The following is a 20,391-nucleotide window of genomic DNA, read 5'->3' on the forward strand; positions in this document are numbered from 1 at the left end:
AAGAATTGGCACTGGGGGCAGCCAGGAGATATGATTTGAATCTAAGTGCATAGGGAGCCAATTTAGGCAGAGAATTGGCAGGTTATTGGCTTGAGTTACAGTGATTGCCTTGGTAACATAAATACATAAGGATTACGTGATATATTAAAGAGAAAGTAGATGGCTGAATATCACTCAGCCTCAGTTTTCTCCACTGCAAAATAGGGGAGTAAATGCTCAGCCCATAGCTCTGCAGGGAAGAATGTGTGAAATAACATTGGTAAAACACTTAGCACAAGGCCTGGCACAGAGCCCCTGGCCTCCTTAACTTCCTTCTGGTGTTGAGAGTAGGAAGTAAAAGGGCTTGCCTAAGGTCACACAGCAAGTATCAGAGTCAAAATCTGGAACCCAGGTCTCCCAAACATCCCCCAGGAAGGATGCTTTCCACTCCACTTCCTCTAAGAAGCTGCCTGGGCTATCTTTTGGGACTCTGAGGAGTGGAAGTGTGGAGACTGGTTAGGAGCTGACTCTAGGCAGATGTATATAGACAATCTACCACTTAGTTCCAGCCTTAAGGGCTCAGGCTGCTGCCTTAACTCCCTTCTTATCATTACTCAGGTAATCTCCCCTTGCCATCTTGGACTAATTCACTGCCACTTTAGAGCCACCTCTGCTGCCCAAGTCTGATACAGTGATTCACTCGCTAGCTGGCCAGAGCCTCTGCCCTCCAGGAAAGAGGCTTTCTTCTTAATTGGCTGCAGAAGCCTCAGCTGCAGTGAGACAACCCCCTTCCAGGAGGGTTTATGGGTAGTGGGCTTTGAGGAGTAATAGAATAGCCCCCTATCCAACAGCCACTGCCCTATATGCCCCCAGTGCCTGGGGCGCTGCTATTGGAGTCCTCTCTCTCTAGATTTCTTGTGATAACCCTCTCTGTGCCCTTAAGTCTCAGTGTTCCCAAGGGATTTCACCCAGGGCATCGCCTTGCTGCAAGTATACAGCCTGTGTTGTATCCGGCACTGCACTAGGCACTGGCACATAAGTTAAGAGGAGATGTGCCTAGTATTCAATGAGTGTTCACTACAATTAAAAAAAAACGTGGTGACTTGGAAAGGGGGAGAAGATTGCCGGGTGGGGAAATGAATTAGGAAGTCCCTGTGAGGGGTAAGGTGAGGGGCGGAGGGGCCTCACTTCAGCCACAAGGACTGGGGCTATGGCCTGAAATTTCTGGTGGTCAGTGAGTGGCATCACTAAAATCACTGGTGCTGCAATTTCACTTAAACACACCACCTTGCTTAAGAATGTGAATGCTAATTGAACCTCTGTCCATCCTCTGGCTTGGAGGCATTACCTGGTGGCCACATTTCCCTCCCAGCCTCAGATCCCCACCCCCTTCCTCAAACTCCCAAATCTTTATCCTTGATGAGGGTGAGGGAGAGGGAATGGACATCCTTGGGATCTTAACCGGAATAAACACTTTACATCTGTTTCCTCCTTTAAACTTGCAACCACCCCAAAACCTAAGCCAGCAACTTGCCGAGGTAAGTCAGCTGCCAATAGGCAGAGCTGGGACTCGAACCTACACCGACTACAAAGCTTGTGCACTTCCGTGGCAAGGCGCTTTACACAATGCGCCGCCTCAGGCGAAGGTCCTTTCTCCTCCTCGCCTTCATCTGCCATCCATCTCTATAGAAAGGAGGCAAGCAGAGGACAGGAGCCAGAGGGCCATCTGGCCGCGGAGCATTCTGGAGTCCCCTGTAGCCCGCTACAACGGAGGGGACCTCAGAATTTCCCGTGGGGGCTTTGCCATCAGCACAAAGCACCCTCGGTGACTCTACCGCCCCCTGCCGCCGGTGGCTCCCCCGCCCAGGCGGCTGCTCTCAGGAGGGCTTCCTTGGGCGCTAAGGAAAAAGAGCTTACCGACTGCCCAAGAGCTGTCGCGGGCTGGTGCTGGGCTACAAATAGCCCTGCCAGATTTGGTGACAAAAACGAGAGGGAGGGACATTTATAACGCCCTATTATGTGCCCAGCACGGTGTCAGTGATTTCCAATAGCCTTTACATTTTATGTAAAAATTATTTGCCTTGTAAAATAGTGAGCTCTCCATTAAGAAACGTCTTCAAACTAGATTAGAACAGGTTTTGTAAAAAGCTTGTCTGCAGATCTAAACTTCTTACTTCTCGCAACCAATAAAAGCTTCCACCCCTAACAGTTGCTCAACGTCTCAGGTAGGGGAAGGAAGAAATAACTCCCCTCCTGCACACACCCCCGCCCCCAAGCTCGCCCCTCCCCCGCCAGGAGCAGGGGTCGAGGCGGTACCGGGGTCTGGGGGAGGATTCAGGGAGGAGGAGCCTCAGGCGGGGTCGAGCAGACGCTGAATCAGGGTCCCCGCAGAGCTCACGTGCCCGCCTGCCGCCGGCGGATTCCCCGGACCTTCCAGTTTTTCCGGGTTCCGACTGGACCCCGTCTGGACCCAACTCACTCACTACCTTTGCTTGGGAATGGGGAACGGGCGCGTTGATGGGGGCAATACCCCAAGTCAAAGGGAAAAGAGCGGCTGTGCCCGCAGCACCTCGCCAGCCCATCCCCCTGTCCTTTCTTCCCCCTCCTCCCATCCTCACCCCCTTTTCTTCCGCCCGGAGGGAAGGAGAGGGCGGGCTATATGTGTATGTATGTATGCATGTACGCGTGTGTGCACGCGCGCGCGCGCGCGAGTGAGGTACGCCTGTGTGTGAGTTCTGTGTGTGGCTGGGTGTGGGCTGTGTGTTGCATGTTTTAGTCTGAGTGCTTGGTGTGAAGTGCATTTGATTTGTGCTCGGACGTGGAGCCTGTGTTTGTGCGGTGTTTGTGTGTGCACGTTTTCAGGTTGTATGTTTCTGCCCGATTATAGTGTCACTCTGTGGGTGCCGTCTGGATGTGGGTGTGTTTGATGTATGCTTCTGCCGGGGTTTGTGGTCGTGCTGTGGTGTGTATATGTATGCAGTGTGTGTATGTGTGTGTGCCCTTTGAAGCTTGTGTGTATATGTTTGGTGTGTGTTTACTCTTAGCTGTGCTGTGTCAATTTGGATTTACAGGCGGTGTTTGTTGTAGTGTGTGTGTTAGTGAGCAAAGTGTCTTTCTGTATACACGAGTGTGTTCAAAGGTTTGTGTGTGACGGTGCGGTGTGAGTGTGTCTTTGGGTGGGTATGATGTGTTCATGTGTGTGGTGGGGATGCTTGCGGCCAGAGTATATACTAGGATGGACGGCAGAAAACAGCATGTGTCTTGGAGGTGGGTTGCCGTGTGAGTTTAAGGGTGTGGTGTGTGAGAGCACTGGGTTATCTAAAGAACCTAGGTGACTGTGTGCTTGGTGGTTTTTTTTTTTTTTAATCGGGAGTTGGGGGCTTTGCTCCAGGACTGGGACAAGGAAGGAGATAGGGGCCCGCGACCTGGGCAGGGTCACCCCCTGGTCTGACCTGCCCGGTCTGGGTCCCCTGGCCCACCGCTGGGTGCACAAGGCCCACTGGGGCAGGGTGTGAGCTTACCTGACTGCTTCGAGGAAAGAAGAGGAAGGCGCCGCAGGTGACTGGCCAGGTAGGGCGCCTAAGGCGCGGTGCAGGGGCTGGTGGGAGTAAACTGCAAAGATTCTTGGTCACTGATTCCCCGCCCCCCTCCAGGAGATCCCAGGTGGTGCCCAGCAAAGCCCAACTATTTGCTCAAGGCCTGGCTGTTTCACACCTCTTTGGCTTTGTGTGGGCAGACGCAGTTGCCTGGAATCCCTTTCACCCTCGGCTTGATGACAAACTCCTACTTATTTTTTTAAGAACTAACTCAGGACTCACAAAACTTTCTCTGCTTTTTTGTACCCCTCCCTCCCAGTTGTGGGCACCCTCCTTTGAGCTATCATAGTTCCACTCTTCATACTTCTCATGACATGATCATACAGAACTACAACTATTTGTCTCTCCTTTTAAACTTTGGGCTCCTGTACAGAATGCCTGGTATATAGTAAGAATAGTAATAATGATTCTGACAATAATGTTAGCATTTATTAAGCACTTATTGTGTACCAGGCATTGCACTAGTGCTCTTACATGCATTATCTCTTTGAGTCCTCACATTGATCCTATGTGGTAGATAGAGCTATGATTCTCACTATTTTGCACATCACACATCAAACTCAAGAGTAGTTAAGTAACTTCTCCAAGGTCACACAGCCAGTGGGAGGCAGAATTGGTATTTGAACCCAGGTTTGGCAAGCTCACTAGATCTTTCTTCTCTACCAAGCAGCCTCATCAAGAGTCATCAATGCCAGGCATTGAAGTCTTTATCAAACAGTATCATTTCGCAACAAACTTTCTTTTGAGTTTATTGACAGCACCAAGAGTGCTCAGCATAATTACTTTCTTTGTCTCCCAGACAGCTGATACCTTCTCCACCTAATTACCTGTTTTGTTGACACCTCAAAATCTTTAATTATCTTAGGCTCATAAGCACCTCACCAGCTCCAGTTCTGGGAGCTCTCCTTAGGCTGGTGCTGAAAGAAAGAACAGAGAATGAGCATTTTCTAGCCCTAGGATCTGGGGAATTGGGGATGGGGATGGGGGTGAAGGGTCAGGATGGAATAAGGGAATGATTTCATAGCTCCCTCGGACCCATTTTTACGGCATTACCCACAGAAGTTGATATGTAGTAAATTTCAAGCTAACCAGTCATCTCCATATCAAACTGCACATAGGAAAACAAGCAGAGCCCCCCCTTCAAAAAGATTCTTGAATGGGCCCCATTTTGTATTATTCATGTTTGCGGGGGGCACTGCGTTTACCTAATGGGGCTCATGCTGCTCTAATGCCTCCAAGCAGCCTCATCTGAGAATTTCAAATTAAAACAATACATCGCATTTTTTAACACATTTATCGGGGGGGGGCATTGGCTGAGTTGCAGCTAAAGGGCCGCTGGAAGAACTGGCTTCTAGTTCAGCCCCCAGGGAAGCAGCCTAGACTGCTGCAAAGAGGTCAGGGGGTGGATGGAGAGGGACAATTCACTGGTGATGAGTCACTTCGCCACTTTTCAAGGGGGAAAGCGAGAAGCACGAAGCACGATTTAAATTGCTACTGTTATTATTGTGCCCTTTCAACTGGCACAAATGAGCCTGGTGTGCAGACAAGAAGCAGCTGGAACATCCATAAAGCTTCCCCCCCAGCTGGGCCTGGGTCAGCACCTCATCCTGGGTAAGCAGGAAAAGCATTGCCTAAACTACTATGTAGCCAGAAAGTCTTTTTTATTTTTAGAGAAGGGGGGGCTGTCTAGAGAGGCCAGTCTAAGTCATGCAGGACACAGATTAGCTGAAGCCCCTTGGTAAGTCAGTACAAGAAGTTCACATAAACTTTGGTGTCTCCCAGCATCTCATCTCAGGCACTTGGCTTTCCTGCTGCTGTGGGGCTAGTCTGACACCGCCTCACTCGCCTCTGAATATACCAACCTCACTTCTACTCCCTCACAGCCGCTCATGTGAGGTCTCTGCCTCCCACCTGAACACACACACGCACACACACACACACAACTGCCCCACCTATCTAAATTCTGTTGTGTAAGTCCCACTTGGATTTGTGAAAGACTGTCTGGTTCACTCCAGCCCAGTGCTCTTGTGAAATCGGGGACAAACTTCAACTTTGAAGAAGCCAAAAGCTCCAGAGCTGTGGCTCCAAAGATGCAGTTCTGGACCAGAAGCTCTAAATTAGTGTGACGGAAGGCTATCCTTACTCCCTCCTTCCCTGACTCATATAAATGATGGGATAGGAGGGGCTACCAGGACCCTGCCACTACCATAGAATAGACACACACACACACACACACACACACACACACACACACACACACACACACACTTCCTTTGGAGTTTAAAATCCCCACTATAAGACTCCCTCTCTTAGGGGTTCATAACATGAGGATTATATGGGGAATTGTAAAGGTGGAAAAATACTTTAATAATCCCCTTTACTGCCAAATGTAAACAAATATTTCCTAGTTTTCACCCTAAACACAAGAATCTGTATGGGTAAAGCATCAAAATGTGAGTTTTATTGAAGAGAGAGATCTTGGATTTCCTATGTAAGTAAAACCCTTTAAATATCAGGACCTTCCTCTTTTCCTTAGGGGCAGAGGAGCTTTGGAGTGAAATTGCTTTGAGTTTGTATCCCAGCTCCATCACTTAGTTGCTGTGTGATCTTGGGAAGTTTACTTCATCTCTCTGAACTTCAGTTTTCTCATCTGTAGATTGGAGATGTTAATACCTGCCTTAGAAATGCTCAGATGACTGAAGGAGGTAAAATTTGGAAAGTGTCAGCCAAATGCTTAACATGTATAGTGAATATTCAATAAAAGATTAGTTAATTCCCTCTCTTGCTTTACTCTCTCCCCTTTTCCTATAGCTCAGAATGTCTCAACCAGGGTGTTCAGGGACTGAAGCTGAATGACTAAGCTGCCAATTTTCCTCATTACTGGTGTGTCTGACACTCTTGAAATAGCCCCTCTTCTTTTAGGGTGATTTCTTTTCTTTTTTAATGGAAGTATATTTGATTTACAATGTTGTGTTAGTTTCTGGTGTACAGCATAGTGATTCAGTTATACATATATATAATATATATTCTTTTTCATTGTAGATTATTATAAGATATTGAATACAGTTCCATGTGCAATATAGTAAGACCTTGTTGTTTATCTGTTTTATCTATAGTAGTTTATATCTGCTAAACCCAAACTCCTAATTTATCCCCCCACCACCCACCTTTCCTCTTTGGCAACCATAAATCTGCTTTCCACTTCTGTGAGTCTGTTTCTGTTTTGTAAATAAGTTCATTTGTATCATTTTTCAGATTCCACATAAAAGTGACATCATAGGATATTTGTCTTTCTCTGTCTGACTGACTTCACTTAGCATGATAATCTCTAGGTCCATTCATGTTGCTGTAAATGGCACTATTTCATTCTTTTTTTAGGGTGATGTTTTGATCAGCCTAATGCAGCCCGGAAGAATTGGACCCTAAGTCCAATTCTCACTCTGCAGTTCCCCCTGGCAGTGTTAATGAGACCAAGGTTTCAGATATAATACTACATACAGGAAAGTGTCGAACTACCTGCTCAGTGTCTAGACTTCCTCCTACCCCAACCCTGGCTTTGGACCCAGTCCTGTTGCTATCTCTTACATGTGTGCCATTGCACCCAAGAGAGTGGCAGCATAAGTATTCCCTGACTATTGTTTTGTTTTGTTTCTCACCTCTACCCTAGAAATTAAGAAGGGCTGACAAGGCCACTTTTTTTCTAGCAGCTACCAAGGTTGGGGGGTGCAGTAGATGAGGGGAGAGATGATGTTTCTCTGAGATATACTTTGCAGCACCTAAAATACAGTTCCAATAAGTTGTTACTTATCTGTTCCCAGTTAAAGGAAAATAAAATCTACCCTTTGGTAAAGTGAGAGAAGACCCCAGTCTGTGCCCTTTCCTCCCAGATGCTATTGCCTCCCTCTAGAGACAAAAGCAAGTCACTACAAGCTAAAGCTGCATTTAGGCAGGGAGTGGTGGGGGGAGGTTAAGAAGCTGAGGGCACGGGGCAGATAGAATCCAGGGAGGGATCAAGAGGCTCCAGAGTAGAGAAGTATTGAGATTCGTGGCAGAAAAAGCTCGGAGAGGCTGGCCTTCAGGTGCTCCCAGCCTCTGGAAGATGCCTTCAATTCCCCCCTCTCCTTCATCCCTCTTATTCATCCTGCATGCTACCCTTCACTGACCATAGACTCCCCCAGGCAAGATAATCTTTTAATGAGTCCCTCTAAGGATTTAGGACTTTAAATTCTTCTCCAGCTCCTACCCCTGTCTGCTTCTGAGGAGGTCTTGTAGCCCCTGCTTTGAAGAAGAAAGTGGGAGGGGTAACAATTAAGGGTCAGCCATAGCATACAGAGAATAATTGGAACAGAAGTTCAGGATAGGCCCCAGCCATTTAATAAGCATCCCTAAGTGCAGGGACCTACCAGTTGCTGAGTAGAGGGTGTCTATCCCAAGGAAGCCGCGTGGTTTCTCAAGAAGTGTATCTGAAACGTGACAGTAGCTGCCAAGGCTCATCAAACATGCCATCTACCTACTTCTGCTGATACATGTGAGAACAAATGATACTGCCAGAAGGAAACAGAAATCGCTTCCTAGTGACTCAGAGCCCCAGCAATAAGGACACAGGTGGTGTTTGCATTGCATCTTCCAGTTGAAATGTGCACCTTTTCAAAGAAAGGAATCTATAAGTAATCAAGCAGATCAAAGACCAGAATTTGGACTCTGGGCAAGGGAACATCATTAGCACTGTATTGACCACCTAGTAAATGTCCGCTCTATATCAGCATATTGCTAGAAGCTTTGCAAATGTTATCTCTTTTAATCTCACTCAAGCTTTGAAATCAGACCAAAAGGGGTTGTAATCCTTGCTGAGTTACTGTGTGGCAGTGAGCTAGTTACTGAACCTCTCTGAGCTTTTGTCTTTAACATGAAGATGACAATACTTATTTCAAAGAGTTGTTATGAAAGTTAAAAGAGTTGTTATGAAAGTTAAATGAGATCATTAATGTAAAGTGACTGGTACATGATAAATATTTGGAGAAGGAATAAACACATCTTTTGATAACTGAGCCATAGAAGGCACTTAATATAATGATATATACAATAACAATATAACCATTTAAAATAGTTATTAAAAATAATAATCATTATTTTTATAACCTGAAAATGTAGGCGTTATCATGTCATTTTAAAAGAGGTTAAGAAACTTGCTCATAGTAAAACTATAAAAGCAGGTCTGGGATTCAAACCAGTTCTGTCTCTTCCCACCCAGTGTTAGGGGACAGTTCATGATCATTGTGAAGATCACATTTGGCTGACCCGATTTAGTCACTACATTTAAACTAAAATTTGAAGGAAAAAAAAATCCCTTAGATTAAGCTATGTATAGTGGGATTCTAAATCACTGTATGGACTATTTGTATACTGTAGGCCTTCAATTAGCCTTTTAAAAACTCCTTTAAATTATAAGAGTAATTTAAGAACAAACTCGATAGAGATTTTAGGCCTTCAGGTGCTCCCAGCCTCTGAAAAAAACAGAGAGAAAAATAACTATTATCCCACCAACTTAATGGAATATTTTACTTTAACTTGTCACTGAATTTTCTTCCAGTCTTTTAAAAATGCATATTTGATACAGTTATAATGCCATTTTCCGTGTTGCTACATTTTCTTCATAAACACCATTTTTATGGATGTAGATGAGTCTAACAAGTGGATATGTCATATAGTTGATTTAACCATTGCACTACTGTTGGACATTTAGGTTGGCTTAGTAGATAAGCGTGAAAAAAAGGAAAGATGCTTTCACCATTGCCATCATCACCCTCAGGGACCTGGTATCCTGCTCTATCAATGCCCAGTATGCTTTCTGTCATTTGATATTTAAGCTTGATGAATGTCAGCTATACTGCTGGAGCCTGAGGTACACTTGCAGGAGTATTATTTTTCTGCCAGTTTTCATTGCACAGATTCTGCATTTTATCCTTATGGTCAGTAAAGCGTGGCCTAACCTAGGAACCCAAACTCCAGAGTGTCATATTTTTTTTTCTCTATGGAGAAATATTTTTGTGGTGCAAAGAAAGGACTCACAAAAGAACTTTAGGAAGTCCTGCCACTGGTGAATGGAGGTGCTAGTCTGATGCTGTGACCAGGAGAGTGGGTGTCTCATTGACAAACTCGCCCCAGCTCTGGGAAATAATCCTGTGCAGCTCAACCAGGCCTGGCCTCAGCAAATCGATTGGGTCCCACTTGAAGAAAAGATCAAATTTGTATGTAAAGTGGGCCCCAGGGTCCCTTCAGCTTTAGAGTTTTGGCTGCTTTCCAGAAGCCCAATTGTCTGAGGCTAAATCCAATGCCAAGAGTGAACTGGGGAGAGAATTTCAAGTGGGTCAGTCGTGCTGTCCCTCTCCCTGGGAAAGAAGACCTTTCTGGGTCCCCATTCTTCCCAGATCTCAATGATGCCTCTTCTAAATGACTTCATATGGCCATCGATTGCCCATCGCCACCCTCAAAAGATTGCTCTGACATACCAGCTACCTCCTGAGCAAGAGGTGGGTATGGGATGGTGAAAGAACATTTAGAATGCCTCCTCCATTCTTCCTAGTCAGAGGCCAGCTACTTCCCCCCACCCCTGGTTCTTGAGAATTTCTGGAAGGCATTTGAAGGGAGGCATCAAGGGCAATTATAGCCCCGCAGAATATCAATAGTTACCCACAAAGTTACCTTTCATATTGCACAGTATTTCTCGGGGGTCAGGGGGAACAGTGAATGAATACCCAAAGACTAATTGCTTATTTCAAAGTGATGTTGTGTGACTGCAGTGAGATCATACATGTGAAGGACTGAGACCAGGTAGGGCCGAGCATCTGGGAAGTACTTCACATGTATTAGCTGCTATTTTAAGAGTGACAGAGCTGGTGTAGGCAGTGGTGTACCACTGGAGTGTGTAGGAGGACAAGTCTTACCAGACTAGAAACGCAGTAGCAAATATGAGGTCTTACATTTGGATTCAAACAACTAAATACAGAGTGAAGACTCTGAAAGAACTTTAGTTTACTTTAAAAAAAAAAAAAAAAAGTAGCTTCAGGTGAAGAAAGTAGCTTCCAGTATAAATTATTTGTGTGAACTGTATGGCCTCTACATGGGATTTGTGTGTGTGATGTGTAATGTGGTTATATTGTTTAAAAATTTTTTAAATTGAATTATAGTCAATTTATAATTTTGTGTAAGTTTCTGGTGTACAGCATAGTGATTCAGTTATACATACATATATATTCTTTTTCCTATTCTTTTTCATTATAGGTTATTACAAGATATTGAATACAGTTCCCTGTGCTATACAGTAGGACCTTGTTTATCTATTTTATATATAGTAGTTAGTATCTGCAAATCCCAAACTCCCAATTTATCCCTGCCCACTCCCTTTCCCCAATGGTAACCCAAAGTTTGTTTTTTATGTCTGTGAGTCTGTTTCTATTTTGTAAATAGATTCATTTGTGTTATTTTTTTAGATTCCACATTTGCAGCAACATGGATGGGCCTAGAAATTATCATACTAAGTGAAAGCCAGAAAGAGAAAGAAAAATACCATATGATGTGGTTATATTGTTGTGTGTGAAATGTGTGTGATGCATGTGAACTGTGTGTGTGTGCATTCATGAGTTTGTATGTGGGCCTGTGTGGGTGTGGGAATGTGTGCATATGTATATATTTATGGCTATGTATCTGTGTACCATGAGTGTGAATGTGGATTCCCCAAAGAGGGAAAGTTAGCCATCCAGGACTCTATTTACAGGGACACAGCTGGACATCCTCTTTTGGTCAGGGTCACTGGGCATTTACAACTTGGAGTATGTTCAAAGAAGAGCAGCTAGATGCGGGTAGGAGCCTTGTAGCCATGTCACATGTTAAACAAACGAAGGAACTGGGGAAGTTTGGCCTGGATAAACACAGGGGTGAGTGGGGGTGGGGGAATGAAGAAGGCTGGCACTCTTCCTTTGGAAGGGTCATGAAGGTCACCACCAGAGCCAGAAAAACATAGATTTGGGTTCAGTTTAAGGAAAAGCCTTCTAATTCTAACAAAAATGGCTGTCTTTAGATGGGGGTGGGCTTCCGTGTATGATACTGACCCTCTCCGAATGGGGTTATTCATAAAGGAGCCTTCATATCCTGGATCTTTTTGGAGTCACACGACAGCCTTGCACTCCAGGCAGAGGTGTAATGGTTCCTTCACCCGTTTTCCAGGGTAGGGTATTTGAGCCATAAAGCCTTAAAAAGCATCTTATACAACTCCCTTATTTTCTTTGATTCACCAGGATCACATATACTTGAAAAAATATACAGAACAAAAAATTAAACTCTCTGTGTGTATGCAGATCTCTTTCGTTCCCACCGAACTTGTGGCCTGCCAGGGACTGTCCTTGAACTTGTTAAGCAAGCTGCAGTCCCTTAGTAGTAGGTCAGACCCTTGGGATGGTTCTCAGCAGGGAGCTGGGGCTGGCAAGGACTGAAAACCAGTTTCTGCAGAATTAAGTTCCTGAGGTCCCTCCTCTCCTGGCCTCCCCTCCCCCACTGCCTGTGAGGGGGCAGAGGAAAGAGGAGACAACCCCAGGTTTGGTCTATGGCTGGTGACCAATGACGCACTCTCACCAATATAGATTTTGGAGGTGGAGACTATGGAAAAACAGGTGGCAGTGGGGGCAGGTGGCAGCCTACAGGGGGTGGGGCCTGCCAAGGGGGAGTGAAGGACAGTATGGGTCGGGGTCCTGGGAAATCTCAGAAAGAAAATAGCAGTCTCCTGAAACTTTAGCAGGAAAAAAAAATCAGTTTCCAAATTATACTTTATAGAAGCAGTTCCAGGAAAGGGGTGAAATGCCACCCACATATCACACTGGTGCTGTGATCTTTTGCACACCTATGTCCTCAACTCCACAGGGATAGGGAAAGCAGCGCGATCTCAAGTACATAGGGGAAGACCCAGACTGAAGATCCCAGGCCTCTGCCATTGGGTGATTTGGGGCAGAGGCTCAGCAGAACCAGATGCTGCCAATTTCTTGTATAACCTTGGGCAGGCCTTTCCCATCTCTAGCCTTCAATGTCACCATCTCTTAAATAAAAGGGTTGAATTCGATGACCCTGAGGGGCCCACGTTGATATTCTGCAGTTGAGACTAGGGCAAGGGGGACAAGCTTCAAGGCAAAAGGATCTCCCCCAACTCCATCTTCAGGGTCCCCGGGCCCTGGTTGCCTGGCCAGGGACGTTCATCCTTGGGCCTTTAGGGCCCTTGGGTTTCGGGACTGCGCTCCTACGCGTCCAGCCCCAACGCTCTGGCTGCCCCCGAGGACGGCTGAGCCAGCGACTCCGCCCCCGCGCTCGACCCGCGTCCCGCCGAGCCATTAGCGCGATTGCTCGAGGTTCCCGGCAAAGCTGTTGATTTATGCGGGGCCTCGACGGGTCAGTCCTTGAGCCAGGAACAATTAGCTAAAAGCCAGCGGGAAGGGAGGCAAAGGGGCGGAGAGCCAAGCCCCAGGGCACCCAGCTGGGGCTGCAGCCTCCCGCAGCCCCTGGCGGAGCACCCCAGCCCCCGGACTCGGTGGGCCCCACTCACCACGGCGGGGGCGGGGCTCAAAGGCCGACGCGAAAAGGCAGTCCAGCATCCACGCCATTGCCCGTGCTTGGCGCCGCAGCCTCGCACACAGCTTCCGCGCCGGCCCCCGCGCGGGCCGCCCTAAGTAGCCCCCGGTGACCACGCCCTGAGCCGCACCCTGCACCCAGCTAAGAGTCTCTTGGTCACCGGACACCTCGGGCCAGTCACAAAGAGGGCAGGGCCTCAAGGGAGCCCCCCCTCCCGCCCAAGGAGAGTCTGCTGGTCCCGCAGCCCCTTCCCCGCCACGCGGAGGGAGGCCGAGATACAGCTCCTGTCCCGGGAAGCTCTGACTCTGAGGGCGGGACCGTGCCCCTATCCCGGGGAGCCCAGTCTGAGGGGAGACGCCATCTCTGCCCCGGTGAGCCCCGAATCTGAGAGGGAAGGGAGGCTCCCGCTCCCAGGAACCCTTAATCTGGTGCCTAGAAGCGGGCCTGTCCCCAGAAGCTGGAATTTCAGGGCTAGATAGTGCACCTGTCCTAGGGGGCCTCAGGTCGAGGGCGAGACTGTATCCTAGCCCTAAACACCCCACGTTTTAGCAGACACCTCATCTCAGTCTTTGGGAGGCCCGATCTAGGTGAGAAGTGGCGTGTGCCTTAGGAGCCCTGAATTGGAAAGGGAGGCACTGCCTCCCTGCCCTTGGGGACCCCTTGTCTTAGAGGAGGCATCACCTCACCCGTGAGTAGCTCCAAATCTGATTTATGTCACTGCTCCATTCTCGAGGACCAAGCATGTGAGAAGAGAGTTTTGCCCCTCAAGCCCCAAAGTTGAGAGTAATTTTACTGTCCCTGCCCTGTGGATCCTTCAGGGAAGAGGGAGATGATTTCCTGCCTGGGAACCTTTGTTTTGAGGGGGGTTGATCTTCAACTGAGGTAAAAGAACACAGTGTGAAGTGTGTATAAATATGGAGTGCCCCCCCCACAGTTGCCGCTGACTTACGGATTCCACCGCCTATTCTTTTGCTCAGGCCACTGGCATAGGAGGGTCACCAACATTTATTTTTAGAAAGAATTTGATATTTGATATTTCAATGGGGGGGTACTGTGTTAGCTTTCATTGCACTTTTATGGCTTTGTATTTTTTTAAATTTTAAATACATATGGGGGCACATATCATAATAGGTTCAGTGTTTGGGGCATCTGGTGGTAGTAAACCAGCCCTACTCCCAAATCATGGGGTAGAAGCAGCCACCAGAGATGGACCATATCGGGCAAGAAAGGCTTCTTTCTTTTCAATTCCAGGGGCCCAAATTAATTTCTCCCCCAATTCTCCATTGGCAGTTGTACAAACGTGACTCTGTGCCTTGTTTATCTCCACTGGGAAAATGGGGCCCTGTTGATCAAAAATGCTAGTGAGGAGGTAGAAAGAAATATGAAAAATCCTCTTCCAACAGCTCAATTGCAGGCCTGAGGAGCGGAAGCTGCAATCACAGGTCCTTTGGGGAGAGCAGTCATTACATTTGCTTTGCTAACCACTGATACTAGCATTAATGCAGCAAAGGGGGTGCATAAAATGGAAAAATCATCTGTATTTTGCCATGCGATTCTTAGCAAAGCAGGCTATAGTCAAAGTTTAAAGGGCTTCCACTCATTTTCCTTCCTTTCTGGGAAACATGGTACCTCTGCCTTTGCACCAATTTCTAAATCATTTCCAATTTTCTGTTTTCTAAAAGCAATCAGAGTCAACAAACATTCACCAGACCTGCTCTTTTACCAATTTCTGCTGTACAAATACCCAGTCATCTAAGCCAAACAAGTCTGACATCTAGAAATGTCCAGTTTCAGGCTCTGGATATTGAAATCTCGGCCTTACCTCTTCCCATGAGCTTATGTACCACCAGCTTTTGTAATGGCCTCAATGGGTTTCTTTTTTTTCCAGCTGAATGAGATTTTTTTTGGCTCCCTCATGGCATAAAGGCTGCCTGCCCAGTCCTAATCCAATGGCCCTCAGTAACTGAAGTTTCTCTGCTTCTAGAATAGCTCTACCTGAAGTACAAACTCATGACCTCTATCTCTTTTTGTAACTTTTTTCTGCATGTGTTATGTGGTAATGGAACAAAGCTAAGGATGCTCACAGACCTAGATTGGAAGCCCAGTTCTGCTTTGTACTAGCTATGTAATCTTAAGATTATTTGATCTCTCTGAGGCTTGGTTTTCCTTATCTGTAAAATGGGGATATTAATAGTTGTGAACAAACTCCCAGCAAACCAAAGCCTACTCATTTGGAAAAAAAGAAAAAAGGAAATAGAGTTCAGAATTCTTAAAAAAAAATTTATTTAACAATCAAGTTAGCAGTTCTCCCTACTCCTTTTCCTTTGACCCACCTCCTCTGCCACTTAGTTAGTGTTTCTTTTGAAAATCTTTGTTCCTAATTAAATGTCACATGATAGGGGAATGCATATATCCATCAATCCATCCATTCATTTAACAAATACTTATCAAATGGCCTCTGCGTGCAAGATATTGAGCTATGTATATAATATTGATTCACTCCATGAATTATTGCACAATTATTTTCAAATGTATAATTTGGAAGTCTATATGATAATCTGAAAATACATTTATGATTATTTTAAGTGAAAAATAATCAAAATGCAAAGTGTATGCATACTATTATATAAACAGTGCAAATAAATAATAAGCTTATACGTAGGGAAAAAGCACTAGCAGGAAGCACACCAGAATCTTAATAGTAATTGTATTTAAGCAATGCAATTATGGGCAATTTTTAACTGTTTTATTATTTCCATATTTTAGTATTTCCATATTTTCTTTAATAAATATATATCATTTTCTGCGCTAGAAAATACTACTTATAGAAAAACAAATCTAAACCTTGTCTGCTGAATAAAGGACTAAGTTAGGTAAGGGAAAGACTGGGGCCTTTAGGCTGGATTTGTGCTGTTGGCACAGGGCACTGAGGCTGGCTTTGGTGACCGAGAAACAGCTGAAAGTTGGTCTGTGAGTAAAATGCGGAGCTCCCATCCTGTGCAAGGCCACATAACTCATCATGGCACCTCCTTTCCAAGATTGCAGAGGTCCTTAGCATCCCAGTTTAGCAGCCAAGAACCTGCTAGCCTGCACCTGCAACCCCTGACCCCAAGGTGCACAAGGGACACATTGGGTATATCTATCCTCACTCTGACAGCTTAAGGCTAGTGCTTGACAGCTTGCTGCCTCTTAAGGGTCTCTCATTGCAGTTCCTATTAAAAGCCAAGCACACTGTTCCTAACCTAGGTCATTGTTTGCCATGAAATCTTTAGCAGGAAGAAAACATGTTCTAGCTGGGAAGAAGGCACAATGATGAAGTCAAGCTGAGGGCTTGCTGATCATAAGAAGAAAGATTTCAAATCTTCCCATTGTTTTCCCTGAAACTCTAAAGTACCTGGCACTCAAGCTAAAAGTTGCTATTTAAATGGGATTCCAAGTATCCAAGGTCTGTAAACCTTGTCATGGATCAGGATTTTCCAAAGTATGGTCCGTTGGATCAGATGCATCAGAATCACTTGGAATGTGCTGTAATAATGCAGATTCCCTTGGGGATGGGGCATGGGGACCAGAAAACAGCATTTTTAGCAAGCTCGCCATAGAGGCTTCTACACCCAATAAAGTTAAAGAAACTCTAATATAGAGGAAAGAAGTCTTTCTCTGAAAACCTTCCACCACTGTATCGTCCCATTGAACTCCAGCTACAAGGAACACTGGAGAAGCCATCTGGTGAACTTGATCCCTTTAACCCCATTCTACTTCCTTTGGGTGTATGGGTAAATATGTAGCATTTGAAATAGAGCAAACCTCAAAACTTGACAGCTGACTCCTGAGTCTAGTGGCATTCAAAATGAGTGTACTCCATAAAGGTCATTCATTTGGATTTTCTAAGAATCCTTTGTGTGTGTCTATATAGCATTTTTAGTCAAGTTATTGTATTTGGACTCCCTACTTGTTGGGGTCCTTACATCAGGCAAGAGGCAACTGAAGCACTGTGGCAAGAGCATGGCATTTAAAGTTAAAATATCATGAGTTACACTGGGCATGTTGACTGACTGGCTGAATGGATGTAAGTATGTCTGCCCAACCTGAGCCTCAGACTCCTCTTTGAAATGGGCATCCCTGTCCCCTGCCCGCCTCCATCAGTAGGTTGTTATGAAGGTCTCTGCAATTTCAGGAGTAAGATAACCAAGGAAACTACCCCAGGCCCATGGAAGGAATTGGGAGATTAGCAAGCCTGCCTCCCAAAACCCCCTTCTGAGGAGTCCTATCAGAAGGTCTACATGGAGTGTACAGGGTCTTATGTGTTCTCTATAAGACTTAGGACCTCAAGACTTTGCCTCCCTGCCTTTCTGTTTGAGAAGGATTTATCTGGACTCATGGTGAACATATAGTAAAATCATGGGGGACCATTTGGGACCTCTCTGAAGCTCAGAAAGGCCTTGGTTTCCTCATTTCTCAAATAGAGTTCTCAAAAAACTTGAAGTTCCTTGCTAGCTACTTAGCATTTGTAGGCTACACTGCTTCCACAGCCCTTTAGTTTTTCCCCATAGCTCTATTACTTCCAAACATTTTCATATCACCAAAGCCTGACAAGGTCCTGGCACCGTCTTTGTGAGGCAGAAATAGGAGAAAATTATTCCCATATTTTAAGTTAGAAAACTGAGGCAAAAGACAGTAAGTGACTAGCCCAAAGTCACCCAGAGGGAGAGAGATGAGCCAAGACCAGCCTTGAGATCTTTCGCCACCCCCTTCCTGTTCTTTTCCCGTACTCCTCAATAGATCCCAGGAGCTGTCTGTCAGTGTGCTGACACCACTCAGGAAAATGCAAGTTTCATCCTGACACCAGGAAGATAGAGCTACGATTACGCTTTGGTCCCCAAGGAGGCAGAGAAATTGCTTTTAGTTGACAAGTGCATCTCCCACACACATACCCCTCTGGTTGAATGAAAAGATAAAATCAAGTTAAAAATCCCAAATGCTCACTTAATTTTGTAAAGCATTTTGCTCTTTGAGCTAAGGGTAGGCAGGATGATAGAATTTTTTAAGTCTCAAAGTCCTGACAGGGTGGGGAGAAATTGTAGGAATTAAGGGGGAGCACAGAAAAAAAATGTCAGAAATAAGAAAAAGTAGATGATCTTTTAGTTTTGTGCCATAATCAATAAGAGAAAATGGAGTTATCTGGAAAAAGAACTAGGGTGTGTGTTTATGCCTTTGAAAAACTGAAAAAGACGTGAGCCACTGAGATTTCCATTATAGATGAAAATTATGTGGCTTTCAGTAACAAGAGTGTGGGGGCTGAGCAGGGGGACTATCAAGTTCATGGGTTACCAGAGGCCTCCAGGCCTGGGGCAAGGAAAGCTATTGCTCCTGTGCTGTACTAGCTCTGAAGGTCGTCTCTGTAAATAACTTGCCTTCCAATATTTAAGTGTGGCAGCTCCCAATGTGCTCTTGTATGTATTTTCACATCTGAACCTCATACAGCTTGGGAGATTGGCACAACAGAGATTAGCACAAACCCCATTTTATAGATGAGTAAAACGAAGCTTGAGAAAGGGAAGTGACTTGCCCAAGGTCATTCTGCACTTGGACCACTGTTTGTGCCTCCTTCTCTTGTGCTTGGCTCCTATGTAGGCTGAAATCTGGTCTGTAGACCTCAGATACTTCTTGACTCCCTTTGGACTCTAGAGACTGGAGACCTTCCCCTAGCTGAGCACTGCAAAGCCCTTAAAATACTTCCTGGCTAAGAATATCCTTATTTGTAGGAGATATGTGCTGAGGTATCTGCAAGTGGAGTGTCATAATGTCTGCAATACATGAGAAAGAGAGAGGAGAGTGTGAAATTTGGCAAATTGCTAATGAAGGTATGTACAAATATTTGTATCATTCTTTCAATTTTACTGCATGTTAAAAAGTTTGTAGATACAAAATTGGAGGAAATCTCTTCATCTAGGTAGCCACCTCACCTACCTATACTAAAATCTGCGATTCAATGCTACATCCCCTCCCACAGATATTCCATAAGAATGGCCCAGCCCAAAGAACTTCAGAACTAGCTCAGTAGGAGGAACAATCTAGACCTATGACTGGTGTTGATGTCTCAGATGGAGCTTGGGTGGTTGGAAAATGGCTGCATGTACTGAGTGGGAGTTTGGAGTGAGGGATTTGGTGGCAGTGCAGCTAGATGGAAGCCCTAGAGAAAAAGTCCCCCCACAATCTAATCAGAGTTGGAATTTTTCCAAAAAACAGTTTGCTTGTTTTTTAAACTTCAGGGTTCACGTATGAGGACTGGAAGTCTCATTAGAGATCATCTAGTCCAACCTCCTTACATCCTAGGGAGGACACTGAGATCCAGGGAGGGCAAGTGACTTACTCAACATCACCTAGCAAGTTAGTGGCTGAAATGGAACTAGAAGCCAAGTGTCCAGCTTCCTAGTCCAGAGCATGGTCCATTACATCACACTGTCATCTCACCTTAGATTCGTAGGGTTTTGAAATGTCATCTGCCCACCCCGGGACTTGCTCTCTTTAGACCAGCATGGCACTTGGAGGATTTGCAGTCAGCGACAGTCCCTGCCACTGGGAGCAGAGGCAGGCGCCTGAAGATGGCACCTGTCACATCCCATTGGAATGAATGACCTCCCTCTGAAACTGAGATGGGTCAGGTGGAATCTGGGAGTGGCACCTTGAGAGTGGACTTAGGCCAGGCCTGTGTGGTTGGTGCACCATGGACATTCATGGCAAAGAAGGTCATGGAATATGTCCTGAGCACTGTTTGCTGGGGAGTTTTCTACCTGTCTCAGACTCCAAGTGATTTATTGATTATTTTCGGGGCAGCCACTCTCGTTCATTGGTTTAGCTGCCATTACCCCTGAGGGGACTAGGTTGGGGGCAGGGTCTGCCTGCTGCTTCCCTTGGTTTATCTGCTCACAGACTGGTCCATCAGACAGCTTAGCTGGACCCTCATGAGCCTGTCAGGACTAAGGGCATTTGACTGTAGATCATGAGAATTCACATCAGGAGCTGCAGGTGTGAGTGGATGGAGCAAGCAAGAAGTGGACAGAGGAGAAGAAGGGAGAAAAGCAAAAGGGGAGGGAATAAAAGGTGGAGGGAGAAGATAATTCAATGAAGGAATTCTCTTGCACACCAACCGCTGACATTTTTGAGCTTGTAGCTTCGCTCACTTTTAATCGCCTCTTTTGTTAAT

At 45.8% G+C, this 20,391-nt stretch overlaps 1 long non-coding RNA gene across 1 annotated transcript in view; it reads right to left on the bottom strand.

Annotated features, from left to right (window-relative positions):
* Positions 1-3,500: 3,500 nt before the first annotated feature.
* The window catches only part of LOC116662234, a 140,762-nt gene continuing 123,871 nt past the window's right edge, over positions 3,501-20,391 (bottom strand). The window contains exons 4-5 of the long non-coding RNA XR_004318253.1: positions 4,403-4,492; positions 3,501-3,591 (exon numbers count right to left, since the gene is read on the bottom strand). This is a non-coding gene — a long non-coding RNA (uncharacterized LOC116662234). The remainder of the gene's footprint in view (positions 3,592-4,402; positions 4,493-20,391) is intronic.

This window comes from Camelus ferus, chromosome X (genome assembly GCF_009834535.1).
Source record: "Camelus ferus isolate YT-003-E chromosome X, BCGSAC_Cfer_1.0, whole genome shotgun sequence".
NCBI lineage: Eukaryota > Metazoa > Chordata > Mammalia > Artiodactyla > Camelidae > Camelus > Camelus ferus.